This window comes from Petaurus breviceps, unplaced genomic scaffold, assembly GCF_028583685.1.
Source record: "Petaurus breviceps papuanus isolate PSGF00001 unplaced genomic scaffold, PetGlider_PUasm1.0 90895, whole genome shotgun sequence".
In the NCBI taxonomy this organism is placed as follows: domain Eukaryota; kingdom Metazoa; phylum Chordata; class Mammalia; order Diprotodontia; family Petauridae; genus Petaurus; species Petaurus breviceps.
In genome coordinates, this window is record NW_027187372.1 from 7936649 (window position 1) to 7963921 (window position 27273).

The 27273-nt window shown below is 35.0% G+C and overlaps 1 long non-coding RNA gene across 2 annotated transcripts; it reads right to left on the reverse strand.

Moving 5' to 3' along the window:
- On the reverse strand, positions 1 to 27057 carry LOC138150868 (uncharacterized). 2 transcript variants are annotated; one of them, XR_011165674.1, is made up of 4 exons: positions 26280 to 27057; positions 3734 to 3909; positions 3322 to 3377; positions 1 to 1777 (listed from the first exon to the last, which is right to left on the reverse strand). It is a non-coding gene; the product is annotated as an uncharacterized lncRNA (long non-coding RNA). The 2 variants fall into 2 exon arrangements; XR_011165675.1 differs by lacking the exon at positions 26280 to 27057 and adding an exon at positions 7071 to 7137.
- Positions 27058 to 27273: the final 216 nt, after the last annotated feature.

Genomic DNA, 27273 nt, shown 5'->3' on the forward strand with positions numbered 1-27273 from the left:
GGAAGACTTATCTTCCTTTGTTCAAATCTGGCCTCAGACACTTAGTAGCTGTGTAAATTAGAGTAACCACTTGACTCTATTTGCCAGTTTCCTCATCTGTAAAATGAGATGGAGAAGGAAATGGCAAACCATTTTGTAGTTTTCTATACCATTCTATACCATTTCTAGTATCTTTACCAGGAAAACCTCAAATGGGGCCATGAAAAATCAGATACAACTGAACAACAACAAAACATTTTGTATGTGTTTATATCTATCTATCTATCTATCTATCTATCTATCTATCTTTCTATCTATCATCTATCTATCTATCTATCTATCTATCTATCTATCTATCTATCTATCTATCTATCATCTATCTTTCTGTTTTTTTTCTCAGAGAATTGACTGTTAAACATTTGCTAGCACATCTCTGGGTGTGGCTCATGTGTATGAGAATTAATACTAGAAAATTCTGGCTAGGGAAGGTAGTTTAGGTCTAGGCATCCTGTGACTACAAATTACAAGGGTTTCTAATGGGGAAATAGGTCCAAGATATTTTATGTTCTTTATAGAAGCATAGATAATGTTATTTTAATTAGCATTTCAACCTGTACTGTTAAGAGAGGTTCCTTGACCTTCTCAGTGGTTAAAGTGAGGGTAAACAGTGTCCTGGACTTTGTTGGTTATAGAAATGAGAGGGATAATTGAAGTTCTTACCTTATGATCACCACCTGGGTGAGATTTACACCAGTGTCATTTTAGTGTTGAGTGAATTGTCTACTGCTACATAAGGGATTTCAGGAGGGTGTTTGATCTTGGTTTTATGGCATATGAAAATATATTGTTTTCAAACTTTAAATGATCAAATATTGTTTGGCATATATTTACTCCAATATTACTTAAAAGACCATGATAATCCATTTAGAAGCACATTATAAAATATAATGGAAGAGTATGTCAAAAATAATCATAGAATTGTTTTCATTTAGACAATGTGAAAATGTCTAAACTCACCCTAGTCCCTTTCTGAGCACTATAAAACATTGCAGCAAATTACCAATCATTTGTCATAAGAATAAAACAATTTCTTTTTTTTAAATGACATGATTCTACAAATTAGATGAGCCATATTTATTGCCAGCCTGGGCCAAGATTTGCAAATGATCAGGCTGAATAATTTTGAGAGAACTCATCTAGGCATACATGTCTACAAGGAAAACATTTTATGAATATTATATAGCTCATTTGAAAAATGAAAACAAAAGCAAACTAGAAGATACTGGTATGAAACAGAACATTCTGGAATGGTAAAATAATTAATATTGCATGTGAATTTTGATATTTTTATCATAAAATAGCCAAAATATTTCCAAAAAAACCTGGATAAAATGGGAATAAATTAAGGTAGGGAGCTAGTGGGAGGTAATTGAGCTTTCTTCAAAGGACTTATTATATTTGATGTCATCATTTACCTTCTATTAAGCTTTGAAATGGTTCAAGCTTATAGAACATAATTGTAAATTGCTACCAACTATATTAAGGTGTAACCTCATTCTGACTGTTTTGACTTTTCCTTTATTCTAGTTTTACTTTACACATTGTGGTTGTGCATTTAAGCATCATCTTCATAACTCATAAATAAAAATGAAAAGAGAAAAAAATCACTTTTTTTGTATGATACCTTACTCTCAGCAGACTGGGGGGAAAATTCACATTTGTACAAGTATTTTTTTTTGTTCCCCTCCCTGCCTTAAAAATGAAGCTAGAAATTTCACATTTTAGATTTCAAGTCCATCTGAAAAAAAGCAGAAGGGAAAAGACACAGTTAAAGTGTGAACTCTATCCCTGTTATTTGTGATCCTTATCAATTCTTCCTCCCACCCACCTCCTCCAGAAATAATTTTGTCTTCATTCTTATAGTTTGTATTAATTTCTCTAAATATTCTGCTCCCCACCCTGTAAATAAGCTACTTATGGGCAACAACTATTTTATCTTTTTTTTATTTTCAATCTCAGCATCTAGTTCCTGGCACATACTTGTTGCTTTATGCATGTTTGTGGAATTGAATTTAATAAGGTGAGACATTCCCATTCTGAGCAACAATAAAGGAAACTTCAGTAACTTCAGTTACTTCAGTAACCATCCTGTTGTAGTTATCTTCATAACATCTCTTTTTTCTTCCTTTCTCTGCTCAGTCACTGCTTCCACTCTTGGCTAGACCCTCATCATTTTATGCTCGACTATTGCAATAGTCTTCTTCTTGGTCTTGCCTGAAGTCTTTCCCTACTCTAGTCTCTCCTCCTCTCAGCTGTCAAAATGATCATCTGAATGAACAGGTCTGACAGTTCAATAAACTCCAATTGTATACCTTTATCTCCAGGATCAAATATCCCTTTGTTTGGCTCTTAAAGCCATTCATTTAAAAAAAATTTTTTTTTTTTGCTTTTTGTAGGGCAATTGGGGTTTAAAGCCATTTATAACCTCACTTTGGTCTTCTTAAATTTTATTCCTCTCCAAATAAACTTCATTCCAACGACACTGGATTCCTGAATATTGTTCACTTCTCAACTCCAGGAGTTGAGAAAGAGGAGAAAGTAGAAAGAAAGGCACTGGATGAATGCCTTTTGATTTGCTTTGTTTAGGGGAATTAGTCAAAAAACTTATGAAAGCACAGCAAATAGATCTGTTGGATTATTTCTATGTTTGAATCTGTCTGATATATACATTCATTGGAGGCTGTTTTAGAGTTATTTTTGAGGGTCTTCATTTAGAAATCTAGAGAACATGTTCTTTTTTAGTTGTATTTCGTATACTAGTTATTTCTGGGGAGAATTAGGATATAAAGCAAGAACTTTATACATATGAAATGAACTGTTGGATCGGCCAGGTGGCTCAGTGAGTAAGAGCACCAGTTCCAGTGTCGGGATGACCTGGGGATCAAATCCGGGCTCAGATACTTAGCACCACAATCAGAAATAACTGGTCATGTAACCTTGAGCAAGGTACTTAACCCTGATTGCTTTAAAAAAAATGAACTGTAACTCTGTCTCTATGATGGCATATTTATTCAATTGCTATTTTTAAAATTAATTTTGTTTCATTCCTCTCCACCTTTCATCATTTACTGGGTAGTTCTATCCTTGACCATCCAATTTATTATTTGTACTACTCAGACAAGGCTTTCTTTCTGAATACTTTTTACCAGTTACCAAGGAACAGTGGAAGCAGTCACAGTACACAAAGAAATCAAAGAAAAATATTTTCTGACTTTTGTTTTCCCATATGTTATTGATGACACCAAACCCTTCCTTCCCTGCCTGATGCCTCCTATCTCTCACCTTGATCCTTAGCTCTCTGTCATCATGCCTAATGAAAACCATGGTGATGGAAAATCCTGAGAAAATAGCAGATTAAAAGTTAATATAGGATGGGTTCCCCCCCCCACACACACACATCACCATATCAAATAAATAAGGAGAGAAGTAGCAATTAAAGACATAAAAAGTGATAGACCTGATCACAAAATAACTTTTACAGAAATTTAATATCTAACAAAGCAGCAGGACAGAACAATGGACAGAACACTGGTCTGGGAGTCAGGAAAGCGTGAGTTTAAATATTGCTACATTAGCTATGTGACACATATATGACATATATACATACATACATTTCCAAATAGGTAATTTAAATCAAGAAATATTTCTTAGTTAATGCAACATTAGAGGTTTTGTGCTAATTTCTGATAGATACCCTTGTTTGCTTGTCAAGGAAGATCATTAGCAACCAAATTAGGGTTTCAATCATTGGGTCGAACTCCTGAGGGCATGATGAGATGAGGGTTAATGTCGCTCTTGTAGAAGGCATCAGCCTAGAATTGCAAGGAATAGCTGAAGCAGGAGTGCCTATGAGGGACGTGATATACAACGCTAGAAGAAAATGGAGAGAGAATTTATTTGAACCTGTTTACTTTATAGGTAAATAAACTAAGCCTTAATGAGGTGAAGCCTTGCCTAAGGCCATGCAGTTAGTTAAGAGAAGAGCAGAGATGTGAATTTATGTGGGGTTATTCTAATTTCATTGTTCTTTCCCTAAACCAAAATCCTCTAACAGATTTAGAGGAATTAGAGACCAGTGGGATTGGGATATAGGTGGATTCAAAACTCTGTGTATGTATTGTACTATTTGCTATGGAATTCACTGCTTATCACACCCCTATTCACTTAGTCCTAGAAATGATACTATTTCCGAGGTCCCTGATCCCTTGGGACCAGAAGTCCTAGCGCTCCTCAAGGCTCCTGCTCCCTTGTGACCAAAAGTAACATTGGTCCTCAGGGCTCCTACTCCCTCACCTGAAATTGGTCCTCACCACACTTGAACAATGGCCCCAAAGTGAGAATAAGTAATAGAGTTATTACAGTCTTGCCCTGTATCCATTAGTAGCACAGGGATCTTTCATAATCTTATTCTATCCAGTAATCATATTCCATTACCATCTCTGCTTTCAGAGCTCCTGAATCTGATGCTATTTCTATTGGCATTATCTAGTCTCACCACTTGTGTTTCATCCACATAGGCTTCAGGTCAGCCTCTATACCTACAGCACAGATTTTTCTTTCTGACCTTCTAAATTATTTTGGACTGGAAGAATGTCTCACCCTGAACTTTTGTTGGCTCTGCCACTCCAGAACTCGACATGAAGCATTATTTTAAAGTTATTTGGAGAAATATGTTAGGAAAATTTGACTGAGTGCTTCTTCCACTCCACCACTGTGGTTCTGTCCCCAGAAATCTAGACTTTAATATATTAACATTAAATTATATTAACAAAGATATACCCACATACTTTTACTTTTATCGAGTCCAAACATACTTTGATTATTTAAAGAACAAATTGGTAGAGCAACATGGGTCAATATTAAGGAATTTTCTTAATACCATCACAACAGGTGAATATAACCTTAATCAGTTCTAGAAGATTACATTATACTTGGCCATTGGATGAAGGTAAATGACACTATGCATAAATCATTTCATGGTTGATCAGGACAATTAATTGGTTGTTCCTCTTGTACTTGTATTAAACACCCACATCATCTGGCAGCATACCATCTAGTGGACTTTTTTTTAATCGTGAAAGAACCCAAAGTATGCCAATTATGGAATAGAGACAAGAAGTGGAGGAAGCAATCCCCACAGAAACTAGTCTTGTGGGGAGGAAGAATTTTGGACTCTTATTTTCTTCTCTCCCCCCCACTCTCATGACTGCCATTGACTTTAATGTCACTGGTACTATTTACTGCACTAATAGCAAAAAAATTTGTATGCTGCCATTAACAGAAATAGAATCTGAAGACAAACAGGGATGCACCTGACTACAAAAAAAAACACTTCACATAATGTAACCAATTATTGATGAGAGGAGTCCTCGCTATGTACTCTAGAAAGGCACAGATCTCAGAGGTACAATTGAGTTGAACTTAATGAGTACTCTAAGAAGGGAGAAATTACTGAGTGTACCTGGAGTGGGATGTACCCTTTTTTCATACATAGTCTCTACATGGGTCTCTCACTACCCTCATACTTTAAGGTTGAACCCAATCATTTCATGGATGCCCTGTGTATGTATATGTGAGAAAGTGTTCTCCAGATTTCTGGATTATATTTTGTATGAACTATTACTGCTATACTTTCTCAATAAATGCTAATTCTATCAATTGACTGATTTTTAATGGAAAATATGCTGGAAACTATTAGGGAATTACAGTGTTAGAAGTATATCTTCCTGGAAACTGAGAATACTTTTTCCTCCTTCCAACACTATACTGATCTCTGTCACAAATACAAGTGAAAAGTTGGGGGGCACTGTCTAGAGTATATAATAAAGATGTACCTGGCACAAAGTAGTAAGAGCTTAATAAGTGCTTTCAAATAGCTCACTTATAATGCAATTAGATCAAGGTAAATACTGTATTGTCATCAAAACTGGTGGTACAGTTGTAAGATAAAGTCAGAGATTTAGAGTTGGATAGGATATTAGAGTCCCTCCCACTCATTGCATAGTTGAGTAAACCTAAGGCTAATACCAAACCTAAGTCACACACCTAGTCAGTGTCTGATGCAAGATATTGAGTTCATGTCTTCATTACTCTAGGTCTATCACCTTAAAAACTATCACACCTATCTCTCTTTAAGGAAAGATAAGTAGTGAGTTTGAAAATCCAGATATATTGTGGGTGTCAGTATGAGTCTAAGAGGAAGTTTTGAGTGACATAATCTTCTTTGATTACTCTCTAGGGCACTGAGAAGTTGAATAACTTGTCCATGGCCACACAGTTAGTATGTGTCAGAGGTAGTACTTCAACCTAGGTCTTCCTTACTTCAAGGTGGGCTTTCTCTACAGTAGGCCAATGGTTCTCATAATGTGCTCCAGAGCACCAAGGGGTCCTAGACACCATTTAAGGGGATCCACAAGTTCAAGATTATGCTAATATATTTTAATTTCCATATATAATAAATAGTGATAAATATACCCACACAAACAAAAGATCTTGGGGGGGCATTCCTCAATAATTTTGAAAATGGTAAAGAGATCCTGAGACCAAAAGGTTTGAGAAACATTGTATTAAGTCATCCTGCTAATTATGTATTTATACTTATATTTATGTCTATATCATTAGCTATATCTTTATCTATATATTTATTTATATGTCATAAGCATTTTGCTATAAATTTGCTATAAATCATGTTCCAAATTTCTATTCATAACAAGAAAGAAGATTGAAAAAATGCTTGCATCTTGTTTTTGTTTCTGAAATGAAGATTAGAAGTTTATACTGCACATGAGAATAAAACTTTTACCAAATCCTATAGTGCTGTTAGGATGACCTTCAGTTCTAGAAAACTAGAAGATCTCAGCACAAATTCTCTTAGGTCCTGTGAAGCTGGAAAGGCTTAAGTACCAGCCCATTCACACTATATTTCAGTGACTCTCTGTGTATTAACCCAACTAAATTCAGGGAGGCTCACCACCAAGTTGGTCATGGGGTGATTATTGGTTCTACTAAAAAAACTCTCAAAAATAGTTTACTGTTTAAGTAGAAGGTGTATCCATTCCCATGAAATCACAAGTCCTTGGAATATGAGAATTGGTAGGCTGGCCACATATGCACAATTTTTTCTGGAAAAAATTACATTTATAAGTTAGTCTATTTTAAGCATTCTTTGACTTTCCTCCTGTCATCCAAATATAATGTACTAAGACATTGCTTTACTTTATATTGGGGATGAATAAGCAGAAACTACAAGCAAGAGAACATAGTTTTCACCAATTGTTATTTTTGTCTTTAATATAATGTCTTTACTTCTTTCCTCTGCCTTCTTTAGGTGAATTTTAAGGGTAAATTTGGGTTTTTATGCTTTAAAAAATCAGTGAATGAATCACTTCTCCCAAATGTCTTTGACATTTTTATTTGAATTGGGAACTATATAAGTCTCAATCAAAATCATTATACCTTTGTCTTACCTCTTCCTTAATGATCTATTTATGTACCTGAAACAAAAGTCCACTGGATCTCTTTAACACTGCTTTCTCTTAAATTATGATTACTTTAACCATGTAAGTCCTATAAACATAACAGAAGCTAACTCAAAGCAGCCAAAAATATAAATGTTGGGTAGATCCAAAGCAGACTGTAGGCAGCTGGGTGGCACAATGAATAGAGCACTTTACTTGGAGTCAGGAAGACGTGAGTTCCGAATGAACCTCAGAATCTTACTTCTCTCTCTTCCTTAGTTTCCTCAACTGGAAAATGGTGGTAATATTATCATCTACATACTAGGGTTGTTGTGAGGATCAAAAGATATAATATTTGTAAACTCCTTACCACATTGACTAGCAGAAAGTAGGCAGTTAAGAAATGCTTGCTTTCTTCTTTCCCTTAGACTGAGTGATGTGGCCCCCCCTCTCATTGATGACAATACAATTCACTGACTATTCTTTGAAAGTAGTGTTCTGTATCTTATCTCTGTGTCTTTGTCCTGGAAATTTATTCCTTGTACCTGGAATTCTCAACCTCTTTACCTCTTCCTCTGAGTTTCCATGGCTTCCTTTAAATCTCAGCTTAAATCACCTTTTGCAGAAAGCCTTTCCTGGCCTCTGCAGCTTCTAGTATCTTTTTGGCTTTAAGCTTATCTCCTAACAGCTATGTACCTGTTATGAATGGAAATTTTGTAAATAATTTATTTTTAATTTTCACTACCATATGATTTTTAGTTTTGAATTTTCCCCCATCCTATTCTCCTCCCTCCCCAGGAGATAGTGCAATCTGATACATTCATATTAAACCTATTTTACATTAGTCATGATGTAAAGAAAAATTAGAAGTAATGGGAGGAACCATGAAAAAGCAGAAATAAAAGAAAACAACAAAAGACAAGGAGAACAAACAGTATGTTTCCATCTGCATTCAGACCCCAAAGTTCTTTCTCTGGATGTGGATAGCATTTCCAGCATTAGTCTTTTGAAATTGTCTTAGATACTTGCATTGCCAAGAAGAGCTAAGTCTATCAAGCTCAGTCATCATCACACAATGTGACTTACTGTGTACAAAATTCTCCTGGTTCTGTTCACTTCACTCAATATCAGTTCATATAAGTCTTTCCAGATTTTTTTGAAGTCTGCCTTCTCATCATTTCTTATAGCACAAGAGAATTCTATGACATTCATATACCACAATTTGTTCAGCCATCCCCAAATTGATGGATATTCCCTTAATTTCCAATAGTTTGCTACCACAAAAAGAGCAGCTATAAATATTTTTGTACATGTGGGTCCTTTTCCTGTTTTTATAATCTCTTTGGGAAATAGACCTAGGTATTGCTGGGTCAAAAGGTATGTACGATATTATAGCTCTTTGGACATTGCTTTTCAGAATGGTTAGATTAGTTCACAACACCACTAACAATGCAGTACTGTTCCAGTTTTCCCACCTCTTCTCCAACATTTATCATTTTCCTCTTTTGTTATATTAGCCAATCTGACTGACACGGGGTGGTAAGGTACCCATTGCCCATTCTCCCATTTCCCCTCCACTATAAAAAGTCTTTCTCACCTCTTCATGTGAGATAATTTGCCCCATCCTACTTATCCCGTCCTTCTGTATCTATTGTACTTCTCTTTCTCATCTCTTAATTTTTTAAAATTTTATTACCTCAAATTCACCTTATATCTGTATCATCTGTCTGTGTATATTCTTTCTATCTGTACTATTAGTTATATAATTTTTAAGAGTTAAAAGTATCATCTTCCCATGTAGGGATGTAAACAACTTAGCTCTTTGAATTCCCTTATGTTTTATTTGCCTTTTTCCCTGTTTATATTTTTTCAGATCTTGATATTGGAGGTCAAATTTTTGGTTTAGTTCTGGTCTTCTTATAAAGTCTTCAAATTCTTCTATTTCAATAAATGAACATTTTCCCCCATGACACATTATGCTTAATTTTTCCAGACGAGTGACTCTTGATTGTAGTCTTGGCTCCTTTGCCCTCATGAATATCATGTTACATGACCTGTGATCCTTTAATGTTGTGATTGCCAGTTCCTGTGTGATCCTGATTGTGACTCCCTGGTATTTGAATTTTTCTTTCTGGCCACTTGTAGTATTTTTTCCTTGACCTGATAGTTCTTAAAGTTGTCTATAATGTTATTTGCAGTTTTTATTCTGAGGTCTCTTTCCTGACACAATTGGTGGAGTCTTTCAAAGCCTGTTCTGCCCTCTAGTTCCAGGACCTCAGGTCAATTTTCCTTGATAATTTCTTAAAAGATGCTGTCCAAGTCCTAATTTTGATTATGGTTGTCAGGTAGTCCTATGATTCTGATATTGTCTCTCCTGGATCTATTTTCCAGTTTAGTTGTTTTTTTCATGAGGTATTTTACATTTTTTTTTCATTCTTTTGAATTTGGTTGATTGATTGTTGATGTCCCATAGAGTTATTAGCTTCTACTTGCCCAATTCTAACTTTTAAGGTATTGTTTTTCTCAATTAACTTTTGTACTTTTTTTTCCATTTGGCCAGTTGTACTCTTTAAGGAGTTGTTTTCTTCAGAGGACTTTTGTATCTCCTTTTCCATTTGGCCAAATCTGTTTTTAAGCAGTTTTCTAGACTAACTCTATAACCATAAATCTCTAGCATCACTCTCGTTTCTTTTCCCAATTTTTCTTCTGCCTCTCATATGATTTTTAAACTCCTTTTTTTGAGTTCTTCCTGTCCTTGAAACCACATCCTAATTTTCTTTGGGGTTTTGCCCATAGGTGTTTTGAAATTTTTGTCTTCTGAGTTTGTGTCTTGGTCTTCCCTGTCACCACAATAACTTTCTATAGTCAGATTATTTTATTATTTTTTCTGCTCATCCTTTTTATGTCTCTGTGTATGTTTCAGGCTTTTTCTTTTCTTTTAAATTTGATCTCTGCTCCCTCTGGCTTCTTGTGCTAGTGACTTTAGGCCCTGACTGTTTACCTCATGCTGCACTGATGTTACCCTAAGGCCCAAGAGGGACTCTTATGTTTGGTGTTATACTGAGGGCATCAGATGGGTGTTGGCTGGCACTGCTGGAGACTGCTGAGGTATGGTAACTTATGTGGTGCTGATCTGGGGTCCTACAGCTCATGTACTATAGTCAGGTGGCATGTTTCTGTGTTTCCCCAAGGGTGCACTGAAGATATTGATGTGAGGCCTCTGGAGGCTACTAGTTTACCCAAGGATACTCCAAAGCATGGCAGATCTCTTTGCTTATATATTATAGAGTTGACCTCTATTTTAGCTCAGGAGTGTGCTAAAGCATATGGAGGTGACTATTTGCCTGTGGCTATACTGAAGCACTATGGTGGTTCTCAGAGCTGGAGTCTTCTGGTTCTTCTAACTATGCTAAGGTACGTAGGAGGTCCTGGTATTGGTGTTTGTCTCCTCCATTGCACTGGGGCTTGGGATCTCCCACTGATTTCCTCCGGTGGGGCTTGTTGCTGGTAGGCTGGGATGTTTCCTGTCTTGGGTTGTGCTCAACTTTTGCCCAAGAGAGATGGGCCTTTCTTGTTCATTCTTCAAGTTTCTTGGGCTAAAAGATTGTTTCATCCAATTTTTTGCTGGTTCAGCTGGTCCAGGATTTCTTTGGGGACTCTATTTTATGGTTGTTTGAGTGTAAGTTTGGGAGAATAGCAGAAGTTTCCTGCTTATTCTGCCATCTTGACTCCTGGAAATTATAATCTTTCTGATGAATTTTACTTTGATGTTAGTAGTATCTCAAAAACTGGGCTATGTGCCAATTTTCTTTATATTGGGGGATCATATGTTACTATGATCTTGGTCCATTCCCTTCTTATCCTCTGAAGGAATATATCTCTCTTCTTCTTGATTTCAGTCCTTTTTTCTTCAAGTCCAGCATAAGCTTGACTGCTAGATCCTCACTCTGAATCTTTCCTAATTCCTCTCCCTTCTTTCTCATGGCAAAAATAAATTGATATGCTACTTTTTGAAGGGTGGGAAGAATAAGTAGGACATTCTGGTCAAAATCTCTGCAATCCTAGGGTTTTCTAATCTAGGATGAGTCCAGAGTCATAAAGCTGTATGTTTCACCTGCTTCTCCCCTCACCAGCTACATATTTCTGGGTATAGATGGGAGTGAGAGCAGATTCAGCAGAGTTTCTACTGTGGGAGGTTGTGATCTTAATAATCATCTCCAGCCATAAGACTGAGTTAGCTTGCTTAGGAGCCTAATGGGTTGCAGCACCTTAAGTGAAACTTTAAGGATTCAAGTTCTATGGTATTGATTCATAATGATTTTTTCTTGCTGATGATTCTATTTTATTTCTTTTTTGGAGAGGAGAAAGTAGGGAAATTGGGACTTGCCCAAGGTCACACGGCTAGTTGTGTGTGTATGTGTTAAGTGTCTGAGGTCAAATTTGAACTCAGGTCCTCCTGACTCCAGGGCCGGTGCTCCATTCACCGTGCCACCTAGCCATCCCAGATTCTATTTTCTTGATAAGTTTATTTGACTATAATTTATCTACATCAAGCTTATAATTGCTTTTTTGTTAATGTTGAAGAATTAGAGAAATCCAGAGAAAATAACTAATCTAAGGGTTACAAAATCAGTTTCTCAGTTTTTTTTTCAAACTCTCCCCACTTATTCCTTCTACAAGTTCCCTTGACTCTCTAATAAAACAACAAAACCATATCTTGAACAAAAACTCTTTAGCCTGTTAAGCTATTGTTCTATTTCTTTCTGCCTTATGATCAAGCTTCTTAAAATATTTATATTTATTTTGCATTTTTCACTCTTCACTCTTCTAACAAATTTCAATCTACTTCTACTACTTCACTTAAAGTAGGCTCTTGAAAATCACCAATGATCTCCTAATCAGAAAATCCAATGACCCAGTTTCTCATTATTATCATCCATTTGGTAATTATGTTCTATTTTATTTCTTTACGGTTTCTTACACCAGCTCTTCTCCACTATACTAAGCCAGGTACTTATTGCTTTACTTTTTTTAAATCAATTTTTATCTTGTGTTTGAAGTTGGAAGCCAGGGATATGAATCCCGATGATGCTATTTTTTTTCTTTTTTGTTGTTATGGTTTTTTTCAGAATACATAGGTTATGCATTCCAAATTAGAAAATGGTAGTGTAAATAACCAACTACATCTATACCTGATTCCTGTGTGTGCTATGAGACTACCAATGAATTTTAATAGTTATTTGGAATTAGATGGGCACTGCTTTATGAAAATTGGAAAACTTTTAAAGGAAGGAATATTTTATTTTTTTCCAGTGTTTAGCGCAGTGCTTTGCCAAAAAGAAGCACTTCTATTTTTTAAATTAAATTCAATTGTATATTTAAAAAATATTAAGCAGTTATTTTTAAAGTTAGATGTCATTAAACATTCAGGGGAGACATGACAGATTTCCTCCTGACCCTGTTCCCTACACTCTAGACTTCAAAACCATAACTCCTCTACTGCTTTTTAAATTCTAAAACAGTCTACTTTCTGTACAACCTCATCTTGGAATATCTCTGTACAAAATGTCTGATCCTTTTCTCCCACTGATAAGTTCCTTCTTGGGTCTCCATTTTGTGGAAAGTTCCAAGTCAGCCTTCCTTTATTCCCTTCTTTCCCCTAGTCTTGCCTCTCTGACATCTAAGACTATGCTCCTCCTGAGATCTTCATTACCTTCTCCCTATCTTTATCCTTTTCAAATTGATTGTGTGCTCTTTCCTCATTAGAATGTTGGCTTCTTGAGGATACAACCTATCGTTCTTTTTGCTTATATTTTGAAATTACAGTGCTAAGCATGATGCCTGGCATGTAGTAAATGTTTAATCAGTCTTTCCTTCCTTCCTTCCTTCCTTCCTTCCTTCCTTCCTTCCTTCCTTCCTTCCTTCCTTCCTTCCTTCCTTCCTTCCTTTCTTCCTTCCTTCTATCCATCCATCAATAAGTTTCAGTGGCTCCCTATGGCTTCTAGGAAATATCTGTATCAACAATTTAGAATTTGAACCTTTTTACAGTCTTGACTCCAGATAAACTTTCTAGGATGATTATACTTTATTGCCCCTTGCCCTAATTCATTCTGTGGTACAGGAACATGGTTTGCCTGTTATTCAGCACAAATTCTTTGTACCTTGACACAGTTTATCCCTTCCCTATAGCACTCTCACTGTTCACTTTCAAATCTTGGAATCCCTAGCCCCCTTCAACACAGTTCAAATGCCACATTATTCAAGAGTCTTTTCCCTATTTCTTTAAATATTTGGATAATTCCCACTATCTAATCCCAATCACATTGTGTCTCTTCTGTATTAAATGATGAAAAGGCATTGAAGAATATTTCCTAGGAGCTCACATGCTCACTCTGGTGGTTTGCATATACTCTACTGAGATGAAAGAATTGGGTAATTCTTAGGGGTCTATTTCACTAACAGATAACAATAAGCCACCTTTTTATCCCTTGGTTCTATCTCTCTCTCTCTACAGGGGGATATCAAGTTCCTCTCAATAATTTTTGGGTATTTGAGAATCTGCCCAACAAAAATGAACTATGAGAACCCACCCACACATTTAAAAAACAAACAAAAAAAAAACCAAAACCAACCATCTCTTTTTGATTTGACTGGGATTTAGTTTGTCTTAGTCATGTGACCTTGGAATTGGGAACCAAAACAAATGCTTTAGGCTTTTTATTAAAACTATATTTTCTCAGCATGGACATGATAGAGAAAGATAGTACATAAGAAAACAATGAAAAACAAAACAGTAAGATATCTCCCCAGCAGTTGCATACCTTCCATACTTCTAAAACTCTGGAAATCCTCCTACACATAGGATCAATCTGGATTATGGAATCAAGAGATAGATATATTTCAAGATTGACTTTCTTAGTGTTTCCAAATGCTATTCTCCTTTAACTGGGTAAGGAAATATGCATTTTTATCTCAGCTTGATTAAAAAAATTCTAGAAGAAATTCTGATCCTTGAACATCTCAGATCTTAGAACTGTTTTCTCTTAGTCCTGAGCATGAGATAGATGCTTTGAGAGATAATTGAAAGATAATAGTTTATAAACAAAATAGAATACAGGTTCTGGACTTCTGATCTCATTCATATAGGAAAGTCATTAAAAAGGAAACTCCCCCTCAAATTTAAGTTGGTACCTCCTCTGCAGTTTCGAGCATCTTAGAGTGTTGCCTAGATCATTGAGATTTTAGTGAGTTGCTCAAGGTCACACACCCAATAAATTTTAGATGCAGGACATGAATTGAGGATATCTTGGCTCTGTGAGGAGCATTCAGTACACTACACCATCTTGCCTCATTTAGGAAAATACTTTGTCAAAATGAATTCTTGAAGAATATGATACTTGAGAGAGGGAAGGAAAATGCTTACTTTTTAGGTGACCTCATCAGGAGCCAATTAATTACACTCATAATCATGGTGATTAAAATCTAGGATCATTGGATCATAGTTATAGAGTTGAAAAGAACATTAGAGGTCACCTGAATCAACCTCTTATTTCATGGACAAAAAAAAAAAAACTAATACAAGAACAGCAATGTTCATATAGGCATTAAGAATAAGAGCTAGAATTTGAACTAAGGTCATTTGAATTCAAATTCAGAATTCTTTTCGACTACTACAATAATGGGAAAAGAGAAAAAAGACTGGTAAGAAATGTATGGGAAAGAACAATTTAAGATTAAAACAAATTGTTTTTAGTTGAGGGATATGGGTGATAAATGGGTGCTGGTTGTAGAATATAGACAAGGAAAGGAAAGAATGGAGAAGTCCGATTCTAAACTAAAAGATAACAATGCCATTAATATTAATGGAAAATGTATAAAAGAATCACATTTTGGGGGACCATTCATTAGTTCATTTTGATGTGCTAGACCTTATTTTGTTCATAGCCACTATAACTTGGGTTTTATAACACGTTAAAAAGTTCCATGGCAGTTTGGCATTATAAATAAACATGTTCTTTTTATTTGTTACTTATAATATGTTTATTTCTTTTTCTGTAGATTTTATTTTAAGCGAATTAGACTTCAATAGTCACCTATAGTTTCTGGAACCCACTATATCTTTTATCTTTTCCATAGTTCATTTGAATTAGCTAAGTTCCATGTGACATAGAAATAAATATAAAAAGCTTGTGACTAGTATTTTAATGAGCATATCATTTTAGTTTTCTTGCTTATAAAAATAGTTTTCTGGCTTATTTTGGAGGTGGGTGGATGAATATATGCTTGGCATAATAATTAATAAAGACATATAAAGACTAAAATTTTTATGAAGCAAAGACCTCAGAATGTGTTGCAGAAATCATCTTATATTTACTGATGATAACAGATTTCAAGGCTGAGCCATCCAAAACAATTTACTACATCTGGGAGAGAAAATTCAATCTTCTTTAGTATAATGTTTTGAACTAAGCTTTTGTGTATGGGAAAATGTGAAAATCTTTACAAAAGTCAGTATTATTCAAAACTGCCTTCCTTGCAGAACATGTCATCTGGGTGCTTACATTAGGATTCTGATTTTGCATTTTATTTTCTTCATTTGGGGTTCAGTCAGAGATGATGAAAGAACAGCTAGGTCAGCAATTTTGTTACTGCAGAACTTTGAAAGACTATTCAAATATGTACTCAGTCTCATTCGTGAAGAGATATTTGAGGGTTGTTAAGAAGATGTTTTTCACTTAACAATTTGATGCAATTAAGAAGCTATGGATTTGCAGCCATCAGCAAATCACATATTTTTGTGATCTAGATGGATGCCGACACCAAATTCTTCCATGAAACTCCCAGCTAAATAGCAGAGAGCTGATCTGAGTAAAGAAAAAGTACAGATCCATCTTTATGGGATTTTGTTGCTATTTAAATTGGATAGGCTGATGTATACATTGCAAAGTCACAATAGCTATCACTCATTTATTAAGCTGATCAAATGTCTCCCCAGGATTCAGATTCCACTATGCTTAATCCAGATAATCATGTCAAAGAAGAAGTCTGATGAGATTATTCAACTTGGCTGTCAAAAATGTTCTAGTTTCTTGAAAACATACTTATTAAATATATACTTTGTCAGTTATAGATGAACCTCTCCCATAAAGAAAAGTAGGGCTATTAGACTGATAATATAAATATCTAGCTAAGTAGCATCATATGTAATTCATAAGACTTATTTTAGCTCATCAGAAGTTACTTTCTCAAATTATTTTTTAGATTTTCTATTCAATTGAAGTAGTATTTATTAAGCATACACTCCAGGCAATTTGCAAAGATGCAAATCCATATGATTCCTGCCCTCAGGATGTTTAAACTATAATAGGAAGGAAATAACATGCATGCAAGTGATTACAAATATAAGGTAGAGTTTTATGAGATACTTCCTAAAAATGAGGCCACACAACATCTGGAGAAGATGCCTCACATAGATACACATTTCAAAACAGCATTCTAAATTCTATCACAACTTGGGTAGAATTAACTATTTAATTGAAACTATTGTTAAATTCTACCAAGGTAGATTATCAGAGTAATCTGCCTTCCTTCAAAAAGGTTTGCTTCATTATCTCACTAAATTACACCCAAATACTATTCCCTCTTGAATCCTGATTTTTAATCAGAATACAAATTCAAGTCCTATTCCAACACAATTAATCTACTACATAACCCAATTCATCCAAACCACTGAATTTTTCAAGCAACATTCTTAATATTTTTTTTTCCCAAAGGACATCACTTTCATCCCTCTCCACCCTGGACCATTCTTCCTAAGCCATTTGCCTCACAGTTTTTGGGCAGGAGATGCTCCTTAGGCAGCTCTGCTGTTTCTATACCATTCCTAATGCTATCACGCTGTCCCAGTTTTAGCTTCTGTCATGTACTGAACTCTAGGTTATTCACTTAAACTTTTAAAGTGCATTTCTATACTTCTTATTTCCCATATCTTATTGTTTGCTTTGTTCTCTTAATTTTAGTCTCACTACCACTCCACTAGTGAAATATATTACTATAACCTACGTGGATTAATCCAATAGCATCCTGGCAGGTGTTCCCACTTTTTTTTTATTTCTAGTGCTTAGCACAGTTCCTGGACCATTGTGAGTGTTCCATATTTTCTTGTTGAGTGACTTCCATTCTATCCCCTCTACTCTGTCCTTCATTTCCCTCCCAGAATAACCTTTTTTAGTCATAAATCTGACTGTGCCTTTGCTAATGAGCCTCTTAGAAGTGAAGTTGAATGAGAAGCAATAATGAGGGTTTAACTTGTCAGACTGAACTCCACACAATAAATATATAACTTCATTTGAAATGGAAGCATTTCTTGAGAACTATCAAGTACATGTAATATAGGAGGAAATTGCCAAGCTAGGAAGAGTGATAATAAGAGGGCAACTTGCTTCACTTGATAGGTTTAAGCTATCATTCTCAGATGAATCACATCCTCAAGTACTGACAGAATTGGAATATGTCACTTCCTGTTGTCTTGCAAAGTTCTCTTTAAAAGGCCCCAGTGAATATGAATGTAACCAAACGATCAGAGAAGGGTAAATGTCTCAGTTTTCAAACAGGAGGAAATGGATTTTCAAACCATAAACTGATAAGTTTGACTTTGATTCCAGACAATATCCTAGAATAAAGAAAGGATGGTTACTAAATATCCACAAAAACATAACAATACAAAACAACAATCAGATCATGAAGAGCCAATATAGTTTCATCAAGTACCAATCATATCTGACTAATATAATTTCATTTCTAAATATAAGTAAAGATAAATCTATACTCTTTTTACTTCCCTACTAAAATGAAAGAGTTCTATTTAAGCCTATTGGACATTGACATAGTTTCTGAAGTCCATTTGCAAGTTTATTTTATGTATAAAAAAGTTCAATTGTTATCACTCTGATTCCCTAGGGAGGAAATTCTTAACAGTTAGCATAGGTTGGCCAGTTAGCCTAACTATATCCATATCGATATCTAATTTACCTTTGACATCTTTAGGGGCCACTAGGTGACTGAGTGGTTAGAACAGCAGGCCTGGAGTCTGGAAGACGTGAGTTTAAATATGGCCTTAGACATTTCCTACCTTATGAATCTGATCAAATCACTTAAACTCTGTTGGCTTTAGTTTCTTCATTTCTAAAATAGGGAGAATAATTGTACCCATCTCCCAGTGTTGTGAGGAAAAATGAGGTAATAAATTAAAAGTACTAAGCACAGCTCTTGGCACATAGTAAATATTATATAAATGCTAGCTGTTATTTTTGTTGAAGCAAAATTAAATTTATTGGAAATGCTAAGGTAAAATAACCTAGGGTTCAACACTGATTCATTTTTATATGACTTTACTAGTAGATAACAGGATTGCTCAACACTTCATGCTGAGTGAAGAGTGGGGTTGACTGTAGAGCTTGGGAAAGGAGAGATGATCACATTTTTTAAAAATTACTTTTAGTTTTCAACATTTGCTTTTATAAGATTTTGAGTTATCTCATATAGGCTATACATGCATAATCATATTAAATATATGTCCACATTGGTCATGTTGTGAAATAAGTACCTGAACAAAAGGGAAAATCCATGAGAAAGAAAAAAAATAAAACAAAACAAAAACAATGAAAAAGAGAAAATAGTATTCTTCAATCTGTGTTCAAACTCCATAGTTCTTTTTCTGGATGTGGGTAGCATTTTCTATCACGCGACTTTTGAAATTGTTATAGATCACTGCGTTGTTCAGAAAAGCTAAATCTAACAAAGTGTGTCCTGCACAATGTTGCTGTTACTGTGTATGGTATTCTTCTGGTTCTGCTTATTTCACTCAGCATCAGTTCATGAAAGTCTTTCCAGGTTTTTCTGAATTCCACCTGCTCATCATTTCTTATGGAATATTAGTGTTCCACCTCAGTCATATACCACCAGTTGGTCAGCCATTTCCCAATTAATGGGCATCCCTTCAATTTCCATTATTTCGCCACCATGAAAAGGGCTGTTATAATATTTTTGTACATATGGGTCCTTCTCCCTTTTTTTAATGATCTCTTTGGGATACAGATCTAGTAGTGCTATTGAAAGGTAAAAGGGTATGCACAATTTTATAGCCCTTTGGGCATAGCTCCAAATTGTTCTCCAGAATGACTGGATCAGTTTTCAACTCCACTAAAAATGTATTAGTGTTCTAATTTTCCCACATTTTCTCCAGCATTTATCATATTCTTTTTTTTTTGTCTTTTTATTATTAATTTATTTGTTTAGTTTTAGTTTATAAGATTCAGTTCCACAATCCCTTGGGTTTCAAATTTTCTCCCCCAACCTCTTCCCCTGCCCCTGACCATGGTGGCATGCAATCACATATAGGATCTGCAAATACCTTCACATTATAAATTAGTCAGGTTGTAAAGGATTATAACCTATGGAATGAGCAATGTGAAAGAGGGAACAAAACAAACAAGAAAAAGAAAGAGAGAAAGTAGATTGCTTCAGTCTGTATTCAAACTCTGTAGTGCTTTCCCTGGATGTGGAAGTCTCTTTCCATCATGCATCTTTTGGAGTTGTCTTATAACATTGTGTTGCTGAGAAGAGCCCAGTCTATCAAAGCTGGTCATCACATCTATGTTGTCTCTGTAATTGTGTACAAATTTCTCCTGGTTCTGCTCTCCTCACTCAACATCAGTTTATGTAAGTCTCTCCAGGTTTTTATGAAGTCTGTCTTTTCCTCATTTCTTATAGCAAAATACTATTCCATTACATTCATATACCACAACTTGTTTAGCCATTCCCCAATTGATGGGCATCCACTTGATTTCCAATTCTTTGCCAACACAAAAAGAGTTGCTCTAAATATTTTTGTACATATGGGGCCTCTACCCAATTCTATGATCTCTTTGGGATACAACCCTATAAGTGGTATTGCTGGGTCAAAGGGTGCACTTATTGATAGCCCATTGGGCATAGTTCCAGATTGCTATCCAGAATGATTAAATCAGTTCCCAACTCCTCCAACAATGCATTAGTATTCTAAATTTTCCACATCCTCTCCAGCATTTGTCATTTTCCTGTTTTGTCATGTTAGCCAATCTGACTGGTGAGATGTGGTACCTCAGAGTTGTTTTGATTTGCATTTCTCTAATTAATAGTGATTTAGAGCATTTCTTCATATGCTTATAGATATCTTTAATTTCTTCCTCTGAAAACTGCCTGTTCATATCCTTTGACCATTTATCCATTGGTGAATGTCTTATATTCTTATATATTTGACTCAATTCTCTCTATATTTTATAAATGAGGCCTTTATCAGAGACACTGGTTGTAAAAACCCTTTCCCAATTTTGCACTTCCCTCTTAAGCTTGGTTACATTGGCTTTGTTTGTACTGAAGCTTTTCAATTTAATGCATTCAAAATTATCCATTTTGCATTTTATAATGTTCTCTAACTCTTGTTTTGTCATAAAGTTTTCCCTTCTCCATAAATCTGACAGGTAAACTATTCCTTGCTTCCCCAGATTGCTTATAGTATCAGCTTTTATACCTAGATCATGAACCCATTTAGACTTGATTTTGGTATATGGTGTTAGATATTGGTCTATGCCCAGTTTCTGCCACACTATATTTCAGTTTTCCCAGCAGTTTTTGTCAAATAGTGATTTCTTATCACAAAACTTGGGTCTTTGGGTTTATCAAACAGTAGATTACAATAGTCATTGACTGCTGAGTCTTGTGTATGTAAACATTTCATTGATCCACTGCTCTATTCCTCAGCCAGTACCAAGTAATTTTGATGACTGCTGCTTTATAATACAGATTAAAATATTGTATGGCTAGGTCACCTTCCCTAGCATTTCTTTTCATTAATTCCCTTGATATTCTGGATGTTTTGTTCTTCAAAATGGATTTTGTTACCATTTTTTTCTAGCTCTATGCAGTAATTTATTGGTAGATTGATGGGTATGGCACTAAATATGTAATTTAATTTAGGTAAAATTGTCATTTTTATTATATTAGCTCTATGCAGCCATGAGCAACTGCTGTTTTCCCAATTAGTTAGATCTAACTTTATTTGTGTGAAGTGTGCTTTGTATTTGTATTTGTATAGGTCCTGGGTTTATTTTGGCAGGTAGATTCCCCCAAATTTTATAATGTCTACAGTATTTTTTTTAAAGCAATTGGGGTTAAGTAACTTGCTCAAGGTTACATGGCCAGTTATTATTTCTGGGTGTGGTGCTGAGTATCTGAGCCCGGATTTGATCCAGGTCATCCCGACACTGGAGCCGGTGCTCTTACTCGCTGAGCCACCTGGCCTCCCCTACAGTATTTCTAAATAGAATTTCTCTTTCTCTCTCTTGCTGTTGCATTTAATTTGAAATATATAGGAATGCTGAGGATCTATGTGGGTTTATTTTATATCCTGCAACTTTTCCAAATTTGTTTATTATCTAATGTAGTTTTTTCTTGATTCTCTAGGATTCTCTAAGTATATCATCATATCATCTGCAAAGAGTTATAGCTTAGTCTCTTCTTTGCCTAATTTGATTCCTTCAATTTCTTTTTCTTCTCTTATTGCTACTGCTAACATTTCTGGTACCAAATTGAATATGAGGGGTAATAGTGGACACCTTTGTTTCACCCCTAATTTTACTGGAAATGCTTCTAGCTTATCCCCATTACATATAATATTTGCTGATGGGTTTAGATAGATGCCACTTATTACTTTAAGGAAGACTCCATTTATTCCTGTACTCTGTTGTGTTTTTAATAAGAGTGGGTATTGTACTTTGTCAAAAGCTTTTTCTTCATCTATTGAGATAATCATGATTTCTGCTAGTTTTGTTGTTGGTAAAATCAATTATATGGATACTTTTCCTAATATTGAACCATCCTTGCATTCCTGTAATAAATCCTACCTGATCAAAGTGTATTATTCTTGTGATAAGTTGCTGTAGTCTTTTTGCTAATATTTTATTTAAAATTTTGCTTCTATATTTATGAAGGAAATTGGTCTATTATTTTCTTTCTCTGTATTGTCTCTTCCTGATTTAGGTAACAGTACCATATTTGTGTCATAAAAAGTATTTGCTTTACCTGTTTTCCCAAATGGTTTGTAAAGTATTGGGATCAATTGTTCTTTAAATGTTTGATAGAATTTGCTAGTAAATTCATCTGGTCCTGGAGATTTTTTCCTAGGGAGTTTGTTGATGGCTTGTTCAATTTATTTTTCTGAGATGAGGTTATTTAAGTAATTTACTTCCTCTTCAGTTAATCTGGGCAATTTAAATTTTTGTAAATATTCATCCATTTCATTAAGATTGTCAAATTTATGTGCATACAATTGGGCAGAATAATTCCTATTATTGTTTTAATTTCTTCTTCATTGGAAGTAGATTAACTCTTTTCATTTTTGATACTCATAATTTGGTTTTCTTTCTTTTTTATCATATTGACTAGAGGTCAATTTTATTGTTTTTTTTTTCATAGAACCAGCTCTTGGTTTTATTTATTAATTCAATTTTTTTAATTTCAATTTTATTAATATCTCCTTTGGTTCTCCATATTTCTAATTTAGTATTTAATTGGGGATTTTCAATTTGTCCTTTTTCTAGCTTTTACAGTTGCATGGCCAATTTATTGACCTCCATTTTCTCTATTTTATTCATGTATGCATTCAGAGAAAAAAAAATTCCCTTAAGTATTGCTTTTGCTATATCACACAAGTTTTGGTATGTTGTGTCATTATTGTCATTCTCTTGAATGAAGTTACTTATTGTTTCTATAATTTCTTGTTTGACCATCTCATTCTTTAGGATTGAATTGTTTAGTTTCCAATTAGTTTTTAGTCTATCTTTCCATGACCCTTTATTACATATGGTTTTTATTGCATCATGTTCTGAGAAGAATGCATTTAACATTTCTGCCTTTCTACACTGAATTGTGAGGTTTTTATACCCTAGTAAATGGTCAATTTTTATGTATGTGCCATGTAGCACTGAAAAGAAGGTATATTCCTTTTTTAAAAAGCAATTGTGGTTAAATAACTTGCCCAATGTTACACAGCCAGTTATTTTGTGTGGGTGTTAAGTATCTGAGGCAGAAACCAGTCCTGGATCCTCTGGACTCCGGGGCCAGTGCTCTTACTCACTGCACCACCTAGCCAACCCTAGTATATTTCTTTTTATCCCCATTCAATTTTCTGTCAAGATCTATATCTAGCCTCTCTAAAATTCTATTCACCTCCTTAACTTTCTTGTTTATTTTGAGGTTAGATTTATCAAGTTCAGAGAGGGGGAGATTGAGGTCCCCCACTTGTATCATTTTGCTATCTATTTCTTCCTCTAATTCCCTTAACTTCTCCTGTAGGAATTTGGATGCTATACCGCTTGGTACATATAAGTTAAGTAATGATATTTCTTCATTCTCAATGGTGGCTTTTAGAAGGATATGGTTTCCTTCCTTATCTCTTTTAATTGGATCTATTTTTTCTTTTGCTTTATCTGAGATAAGGATTGCTATTCCTGCTTTTTCTTTTTACTTTAGCTGAAGAATAATATATTCTACTCCAGTCTTTTACCTTTACCCTGTGCATATACCATTCTTTAAAACATGATTCTTGTAGACAGCATATTGTAGGATTGTGGTTTTTAATCTATTCTGCTATCAGCCTCCATTTTAAGGGAGAGTTCGTCCCAGTTATATTCACAGTTATGATTATTATCTGTGTCTTTCCCTCCATCCTATTCCCCCCCATTTATGTTTTTATTTCTTCCTTCTCCCTTCCCCTCCTTAAGAGTTTTCCTTTTAACCACCACCTTCCTCAGTATTCCCTCCCTCTGCCACCCTCTCTTTACCTTTCCTTCCCCCTTACTACTTTTTCCCTCCCTTCTAACCCCCCCCCTTTTCCCCCTTAGCCCTTCTACTGCCTATAGGGCACAATAGATTTTTATACTTAACAGAGTATATTATTCCTTCCTTGTACCCAAACCAAGGAGAGTAAATTTCATACAGTGCTCCTCTCCCTCCCTCCTTTCCCTCTATTATAATGACTTTTTATCTTTTTACATTGAAATCCTAAACTTAACTGATTATGTTGATATCTCCTTGAACCAGAACTAAGGAGAATAAAGTTTATATGATGTTCATCTCCCTCCCTTCCACCATCTTGTCCCCCCCCCCCCATCTGTGAGTTTTAAAATCATTTTGCATAATGGAGGAGGATTTCCTTCAAAAAGTGTTTTTTTTTCCTTTTCCCAGTTTTGAACAGGATCACAGTACGCTGTGTATCTTATGGTCACTTTGCTGAAAACAGATGAAAGTTTGCCTTCTTTTATCTAATTACACTGCATATTTTCTTGTTCTGTCATGTTAGTCAGTCTGATAGGTGTCATGTGGTATCTCAGAGTCATTTTGATTTGTACTTCTCTAATCAATAGTGATTTAGAGGATTTTTAAGATATGACTATCGGTAGTTTTAATTTCATCAGAAAACTGCTTGTTCATATACTTTGACCATTTGTCATTTGTGTAATGACTTGTATCCTTATAAATTTGACTCAGTTCTCTATATATTTAAAAAATGTTGTCTTTACCAGAGACACTGGTTGTAAAAATTATTTCCTAGCTTTCTGCTTCTCTTCTGTTCTTGGTTGTATTGGTTTTGTGCAATTTTTTTTAATTCAGTGTAATCAAAATTATCCATTTTTCATTTTGTAATGTTCTCTATCCCCTGTTTTGTCAAAAATTCTCTCCACCATAGATCTGACAGTTAAACTATTTCTTGCAATAGATATAAATTTTACTTCTGTTTTTGCGAAAGAACACATGCAGTTTCAGGTTCTCTTGATATAGTGGCCCATGGAGAGAGAGAAAGACTTTGGGAAGCTCTCACATGTAAATGAGCTGGCACTTCAACATGTCCCTGATTTCTAGCTTACCAACTTTAGATATTTTGGGGAATTTCTCATTGAGTGGGATTAAATACTATCTCTTTTCTTTGTGTTGAGTTATCTTTTTCTCAGTTGGATAATTCACCATTGTGCAGGTTGTGGTACCTTATCCATATAACTTCTCCTATTTCTGTTTTCTAATAGCTTTGATAAATGATTTTATTGCTACTAAATATTTATGATAGTCTTTGGATAGGTAGGAAAATTTTAGTTAGAAAATAATGAAGTATTCACCTATCACTTAGGGGACACTTTTCCCATTAAGAAACAGATATTAGGAAAAAAAACTTGAACCTAAGAAATAGTTTCCTTTAGAATAGTAGTTTTGGAGGGAGGACCAAAGATAGACATAATTCTAGTCCAGCATCCCTTCTCTAATGAAAGTAGAGTAGTCTGGCTTCAGACACTTAACACAAAAAAGTAGCCATGTGACCTTGGGCAAGTCACTTAACCCCAATTGCCCTACCTTCTCTCCTCCAAAAAGCAAAAAAAAAAAAAGAAAAAATAGATTAGGACAGCTCCATGGCCCAAATCCACTGTTCCCCTCCAAGAATGAAGCAAAATATTCCTTGGAGAGTGTTAGGAAAAATTCTAAATATATCTATGCCTCTCTGTGAGAAACATTTAGATATATTAACATATGTATAACATACAGGGGCAAAATACTTCCCACCTCCTGTAATAAACAAATTTTAGGGGACGTGCATTGTTTATATAATTGTTATTTTACACAACCATATAGTTTTACAATACTAGAAGGTTGTATTATAGAGTATGTAAAGAGTAGAAAAGAAGAGGAAAGGCTTACCTTTTCCTGGGACTTCCTTGAGCCCAAGTCTTCCTCTACAAGATGCTTGTAAAGCTAGTAACCCTCTTCAATACCTCCCTTCTCAGCCACAGTACAGTCCTATATTTGTTTATTACAGATGTAATAGCATGCCACACTTGTTCCAACACCTTGAATGAATTTGTTCTTAACTTGATAATTTATAGACAACTTCTGGGGTATGTCCAAGTTTCGCTGACTCATCTGAAAATGATTCTTGTTTAACATCATTCCAGTAAAAAGGACTTTTTTCAGGCCTATAATTTAACTTGATTGATTGACATCTTATCACTTAGTTTGCATGGAAGTGAGGTTGAATAAATCAATTACTCCACCCCTATGTATAATTTATCTTGATTTTACTAATCATTTGGCAAAGTCTTTTCCATTCTTTTTATGGAAAAGACTGAAGAATATGAGCTAGAAAACAATATATATCTGCAAATTCAGAATTGCATAAATGGCTAAATCTGAAGAATATTCATTAGTAGTTTAAAGTTCATTTGGAAAAGAGTCCTTGGCCTCTAGCACTTAACATTTTCATAAGTTGCATGCCTAAAGGCATTGATGAAATTCTCATTATTGTTCATATTTTTAAAGGAATAGCATGCTTATTGCTGTTTTTCTCATGTAATACTCCTCTGCATTCTGGGCATTTTCACTGACTAACTATCATAAGTGCAATTCTCTTTCTCCTCAACTCTGCCTCCTAACTTCCTCATATTCCTTTAAGTCCCAGCTAAAATGTCACCTTCTACAAGAAGTCTTTCCCAGTTCTCTTGATGCCAGTGCCTTTCCTGTGAGATTATTTCCAATTTATCATGTGTGTCTTTTTTGTGTGTGTTCTATCCCCCATTAGATTTTGAACTCATTAAAAGTAGGGACATTTTGAGGGCACTCCCAATGCTTAGCAGAGGGCCTGGCACATAGTAGATTCTTAATGAAATCTTGTTGAATTGACTTGATAAATTTATTA